The 6,403-nt window shown below is 34.2% G+C and overlaps 2 protein-coding genes across 2 annotated transcripts in view; one reads left to right on the top strand and one right to left on the bottom strand.

Annotated features, from left to right (window-relative positions):
- The window catches only part of LOC311075333 (uncharacterized protein), a 467,028-nt gene that overhangs the window by 184,535 nt on the left and 276,090 nt on the right, over positions 1-6,403 (bottom strand). The window lies entirely within an intron of this gene.
- Positions 1-6,403, top strand: part of LOC311075017 (uncharacterized protein) — a gene marked incomplete at both ends in the record, with an annotated part of 124,662 nt that overhangs the window by 2,455 nt on the left and 115,804 nt on the right. The gene's annotated exons all lie outside the window — the stretch shown is intronic.

Genomic DNA, 6,403 nt, shown 5'->3' with positions numbered 1-6,403 from the left:
TGTTAATTTCGTTGACGAATAATTTTCGTCATTATTTTCGTCAACGACATTTTTTCACAGAGGAAAACGAGACGATAACTAAATAAAAACTAAATCTATTGACATTTTCGTCAACGAATAAAAACTAGACGAAAATGTTAGATAGTGACGATTTGGAAAGCGATCCAGTCTGATGTCCTGCATTTGTGGTAGATGCGCACATTTGTACTGTGACGTGCTGATCTACCCAGCGGCACACGAGTTGGCATGCGCTGCATCTCTCATAAAAGGTTAAAACATGTAAACGTCTGGGAGAATGAGTAGAGCAGACATGTAGATCTGAATAAGAGTGACGACGCAAAAAAGTGCTATATTCGGTACGGTTTTCTGTGCGCACACACCCGACCCGAAGCGTGCAGCCATTCACATAGACACCTAGTCTATACAGCGCGCGAGTACTGGATTGAGCTCTCTTTCGTGTCTGAATGGACAAATACACACAACATTATGTCTAAATGTCAGTTTTGGAGAGTATTCACGTAAATTATGTCGGTTATGTCTTAAACAGTTGTGAGTGTATCGCATGTGCATCAGTGCAATTGGATCCGCATGTCATTGGACATGATTCGATGTCTTTAAGTGACAGTGAGTAATAAACCTGATGTGTCCTTGATCAAGCAACAAAAGAAAAATAGAAAAGCATTCATTGCTCATTAATAGCTTTAATAAGGATTAATTATATTTAATTCATACGAATAAATATGTCTGCTTGAAAGAATAGAGAATGATGTAGGCTATGCAAGTAGTTATAAAGGATTGCATATATCATTCATTGAAAAGAAGACCCCAGCTAACAGGGAACGTTCCCAGAACTTTCACTAACGTTCTTTAAAAGTTGTGTAAATGTTAGTACAAAACGTGATTAAAATAATGTTTTCGGAACGTTCATACAACGTTATTAACGTTCTTGTAACGTTGAGAAAAAAACGTTCTTAGAACAAGGTTCTTGGAACGTCTTTATGACGTTATTTTTGATTGATGAACGTTCTCATAACGTTGATAGAAAACGTTCTTAGAACAAGGTTCTTGGAACGTCTTTATGACGTTATTTGTGATTGATGAACATTCTCATAACGTTGATAGAAAACGTTCTTAGAACAAGGTCCTTGGAACGTCTTTATGACGTTATTTGTGATTGATGAACGTTCTCATAACGTTGATATAAAACGTTCTTAGAACAAGGTTCTTGGAACGTCTTTATGACGTTATGTTGTGATGGATGAACGTTCTCATAACGTTGATAGAAAACGTTCTTAGACCAAGGTTCTTGGAACGTTTTTTTGACGTTATTTGTGATTGATGAACGGTTCTCATAACGTTGATGGAAAACGTTCTTAGAACAAGGTTCTTGGAACGTTTTTTTTACGTTATTTGTGATTGATGAACGGTTCTCATAACGTTGATGGAAAACGTTCTTAGAACAAGGTTCTTGGAACGTCTTCATGACGTTATTTGTGATTGATGAACGTTCTCATAACGTTGATAGAAAACGTTCTTAGAACAAGGTTCTTGGAACGTCTTTATGATGTTATGTTGTGATTGATGAACATTCTCATAACGTTGATAGAAAACGTTCTTAGAACAAGGTTCTTGGAACGTCTTTATGATGTTATGTTGTGATGGATGAACGTTCTCATAACGTTGATAGAAAACGTTCTTAGAACAAGGTTCTTGGAACGTCTTTATGATGTTATTTGTGATTGATGAACGTTCTCATAACGTTGATAGAAAACGTTCTTAGAACAAGGTTCTTGGAAAGTCTTTATGACAATATTTGTGATTGATGAAAGTTCTCATAACGTTGATAGAAAACGTTCTTAGAACAAGGTTCTTGGAACGTCTTTATGATGTTATGTTGTGATTGATGAACGTTATCATAACGTTGATAGAAAACGTTCTTGGAACAAGGTTCTTGGAACGTCTTTATGATGTTATTTGTGATTGATGAAAGTTCTCATAACGTTGATAGAAAACGTTCTTAGAACAAGGTTCTTGGAACGTCTTTATGACGTTATGTTGTGATGGATGAACGTTCTCATAACGTTAATAAAAAATGTTCTTAGAACAAGGTTCTTGGAACGTCTTTATGACGTTATGTTGTGATGGATGAACGTTCTCATAACACTGATAGAAAACGTTCTTAGAACAAGGTTCTTGGAACGTCTTTATGATATTATTTGTGATTGATGAAAGTTCTCATAACGTTGATAGAAAACGTTCTTAGAACAAGGTTCTTGGAATGTCTTTATGATGTTATGTTGTGATTGATGAAAGTTCTCATAACGTTGATAGAAAACGTTCTTAGAACAAGGTTCTTGGAATGTCTTTATGATGTTATGTTGTGATTGATGAATGTTCTCATAACGTTGATAGAAAACATTCTTAGAACAAGGTTCTTGGAACGTCTTTATGACGTTATTTGTGATTGATGAAAGTTCTCATAACGTTGATAGAAAACGTTCTTAGAACAAGGTTCTTGGAACGTCTTTATGATGTTATGTTGTGATGGATGAACGTTCTTATAACGTTGATAGAAAACGTTCTTAGAACAAGGTTCTTGGAACGTCTTTATGACGTTATTTGTGATTGATGAACGTTCTCATAACGTTGATAGAAAACGTTCTTAGAACAAGGTTCTTGGAACGTCTTTATGATGTTATGTTGTGATTGATGAATGTTCTCATAACGTTGATACAAAATATTCTTAGAACAAGGTTCTTGGAACGTCTTTATGACGTTAGGTTGTGATGGATGAAAGTTCTCATAACGTTGATTGAAAACGTTCTTAGAACAAGTTTCTTGGAACATATTTATGACGTTATGTTGTGATGGATGAAGGTTCTCATAACGTTGATAGAAAACGTTCTTAGAACAAGGTTCTTGGAACGTCTTTATGATGTTATGTTGTGATGGATGAACGTTCTCATAACATTGATAGAAAACGTTCTTAGAACAAGGTTCTTGGAACGTCTTTATGATATTATTTGTGATTGATGAAAGTTCTCATAACGTTGATAGAAAACGTTCTTAGAACAAGGTTCTTGGAACGTCTTTATGATGTTATGTTGTGATTGATGAACGTTCTCATAAATTTGATAGAAAACGTTCTTAGAACAAGGTTCTTGGAACGTCTTTATGACGTTATTTGTGCTGGATGAAAGTTCTCATAACGTTGATAGAAAACGTTCTTAGAACAAGGTTATTGGAACGTCTTTATGACGTTATGTTGTGATGGATGAATGTTCTCATAACGTTGATAGAAAATGTTCTTAGAACAAGGTTCTTGGAACGTCTTTATGACGTTATGTTGTGATGGATGAACGTTCTCATAACGTTGATAGAAAATGTTCTTAGAACAAGGTTCTTGGAATGTCTTTATGACGTTATGTTGTGATGGATGAAAGTTCTCATAACGTTGATAGAAAACGTTCTTAGAACAAGGTTCTTGGAACGTCTTTATGACGTTATTTGTGATTGATGAACGTTCTCATAACGTTGATAGAAAACGTTCTTAGAACAAGGTTTTTGGAACGTCTTTATGATATTATTTGTGATGGATGAACGTTCTCATAACGTTGATAGAAAACGTTCTTAGAACAATGTTCTTGGAACGTCTTTATGACGTTATTTGTGATTGATGAAAGTTCTCATAACGTTGATAGAAAACGTTCTTAGAACAAGGTTCTTGGAACGTCTTTATGACGTTATGTTGTGATGGATGAACGTTCTCATAACATTGATAGAAAACGTTCTTAGAACAAGGTTCTTGGAACGTCTTTATGATATTATTTGTGATGGATGAACGTTCTCATAACATTGATAGAAAACGTTCTTAGAACAAGGTTCTTGGAACGTCTTTATGATATTATTTGTGATTGATGAAAGTTCTCATAACGTTGATAGAAAACGTTCTTAGAACAAGGTACTTGGAACGTCTTTATATTATTAATTTGTGATTGATGAAAGTTCTCATAACGTTGATAGAAAACGTTCTTAGAACAAGGTACTTGGAACGTCTTTATATTATTAATTTGTGATTGATGAAAGTTCTCATAACGTTGATAGAAAACGTTCTTAGAACAAGGTTCTTGGAACGTCTTTATGATGTTATGTTGTGATTAATGAAAGTTCTCATAACGTTGATAGAAAATGTTCTTAGAACAAGGTTCTTGGAACGTCTTTATGATGTTATGTTGTGATTGATGAACGTTCTCATAAAGTTGATAGAAAACATTCTTAGAACAAGGTTCTTGGAACGTCTTTATGACGTTATTTGTGCTGGATGAAAGTTCTCATAACGTTGATAGAAAATGTTCTTAGAACAAGGTTATTGGAACGTCTTTATGACGTTATGTTGTGATGGATGAAAGTTCTCATAACGTTGATAGAAAATGTTCTTAGAACAAGGTTTTTGGAACGTCTTTATGATATTATTTGTGATTGATGAAAGTTCTCATAACGTTGATTGAAACGTTCTTAGAACAAGGTTCTTGGAACGTCTTTATGACGTTATTTGTGATTGATGAAAGTTCTCATAACGTTGATTGAAAACGTTCTTAGAACAAGGTTCTTGGAACGTCTTTATGATGTTATGTTGTGATGGATGAACGTTCTCATAACATTGATAGAAAACGTTCTTAGAACAAGGTTCTTGGAACGTCTTTATGATATTATTTGTGATTGATGAAAGTTCTCATAACGTTGATAGAAAACGTTCTTAGAACAAGGTTCTTGGAACGTCTTTATGATATTATTTGTGATTGATGAAAGTTCTCATAACGTTGATAGAAAACGTTCTTAGAACAAGGTTCTTGGAACGTCTTTATGACATTATGTTGTGATTGATGAAAGTTCTCATAACGTTGATAGAAAATGTTCTTAGAACAAGGTTCTTGGAACGTCTTTATGACATTATGTTGTGATTAATGAAAGTTCTCATAACGTTGATAGAAAATGTTCTTAGAACAAGGTTCTTGGAACGTCTTTATGACATTATGTTGTGATTAATGAAAGTTCTCATAACGTTGATAGAAAATGTTCTTAGAACAAGGTTCTTGGAACGTCTTTATGACATTATGTTGTGATTAATGAAAGTTCTCATAACGTTGATAGAAAATGTTCTTAGAACAAGGTTCTTGGAACGTCTTTATGATATTATTTGTGATTGATGAAAGTTCTCATAACGTTGATAGAAAACGTTCTTAGAACAAGGTTCTTGGAACGTCTTTATGACATTATGTTGTGATTAATGAAAGTTCTCATAACGTTGATAGAAAATGTTCTTAGAACAAGGTTCTTGGAACGTCTTTATGATGTTATGTTGTGATTGATGAACGTTCTCATAAAGTTGATAGAAAACGTTCTTAGAACAAGGTTCTTGGAACGTCTTTATGACGTTATGTTGTGATGGATGAACGTTCTCATAACGTTGATAGAAAACGTTCTTAGAACAAGGTTCTTGGAACGTCTTTATGACGTTATGTTGTGATGGATGAACGTTCTCATAACGTTGATAGAAAATGTTCTTAGAACAAGGTTCTTGAAACGTCTTTATGACGTTATGTTGTGATGGATGAAAGTTCTCATAACGTTGATTTTCTGAATGTTATATTTAGGCTATCATAAAACGTTCTGGGAACATGTTGTTTGCTGAACATTCTCAATGTTAAGTACACTCGTTAACAAATGTGCGCTTCTTAACATTAGTTTACAATCACTAGATTTGTATAATGACTATATCCATATAATCATTTTAAACATCACAGTAGTTTATAACATCACCCCAATAAACCAGCACTATATAGCCTATTAATAAATTAATATTAACTAGTGCAAAATGCCTGTGCAAAATCAGTTTTTTTAGTAATTGTTGTTTTGGTGTGTTTGAGTGCTCCTTGTTACAATTACACAGCAAAAGTTCAGTGACATTTTTATTTGTGTATGGTAGAAAGCAAATACTGATCCTGAAATAATGACATAAAACATGTGGAAAATTGAACTACACAATGCAGGGAGCAGACTACACAGTGAAGTCTGAGAAAACGCTACGCTTGAGTAAAAACAGTTTGTGAAAAGGCTACTACAAATGATGCCCGTGAAAGAGAATTGTGAACGCATTGAATAGGATATGTTTAGTTGGTGAATAGCATAAGCTACTATTACACAGTAGTGATAACGTTAAGCACACCAGAATGAAATATAATATTCATAAGTAAACAGCATAGCTGACTTACAGATTCAGAACATCCACTAATGAGTAAGCGTGATGATTCAGGGAGCAGGCTACACAGTGAACTCAGAGAAAACGCTACGCTTGAGCAAACAGTGTGTGAATAGCTACTACAAATGATGGCAAAGTGCCCGT

This window comes from Abramis brama (assembly GCF_963993115.1).
Source record: "Abramis brama genome assembly, chromosome: 24".
In the NCBI taxonomy this organism is placed as follows: Eukaryota; Metazoa; Chordata; class Actinopteri; order Cypriniformes; family Leuciscidae; genus Abramis; species Abramis brama.
The sequence above is the reverse complement of the archived record's forward strand: the minus strand, read 5'-3'. Positions and strand labels throughout refer to the sequence as shown.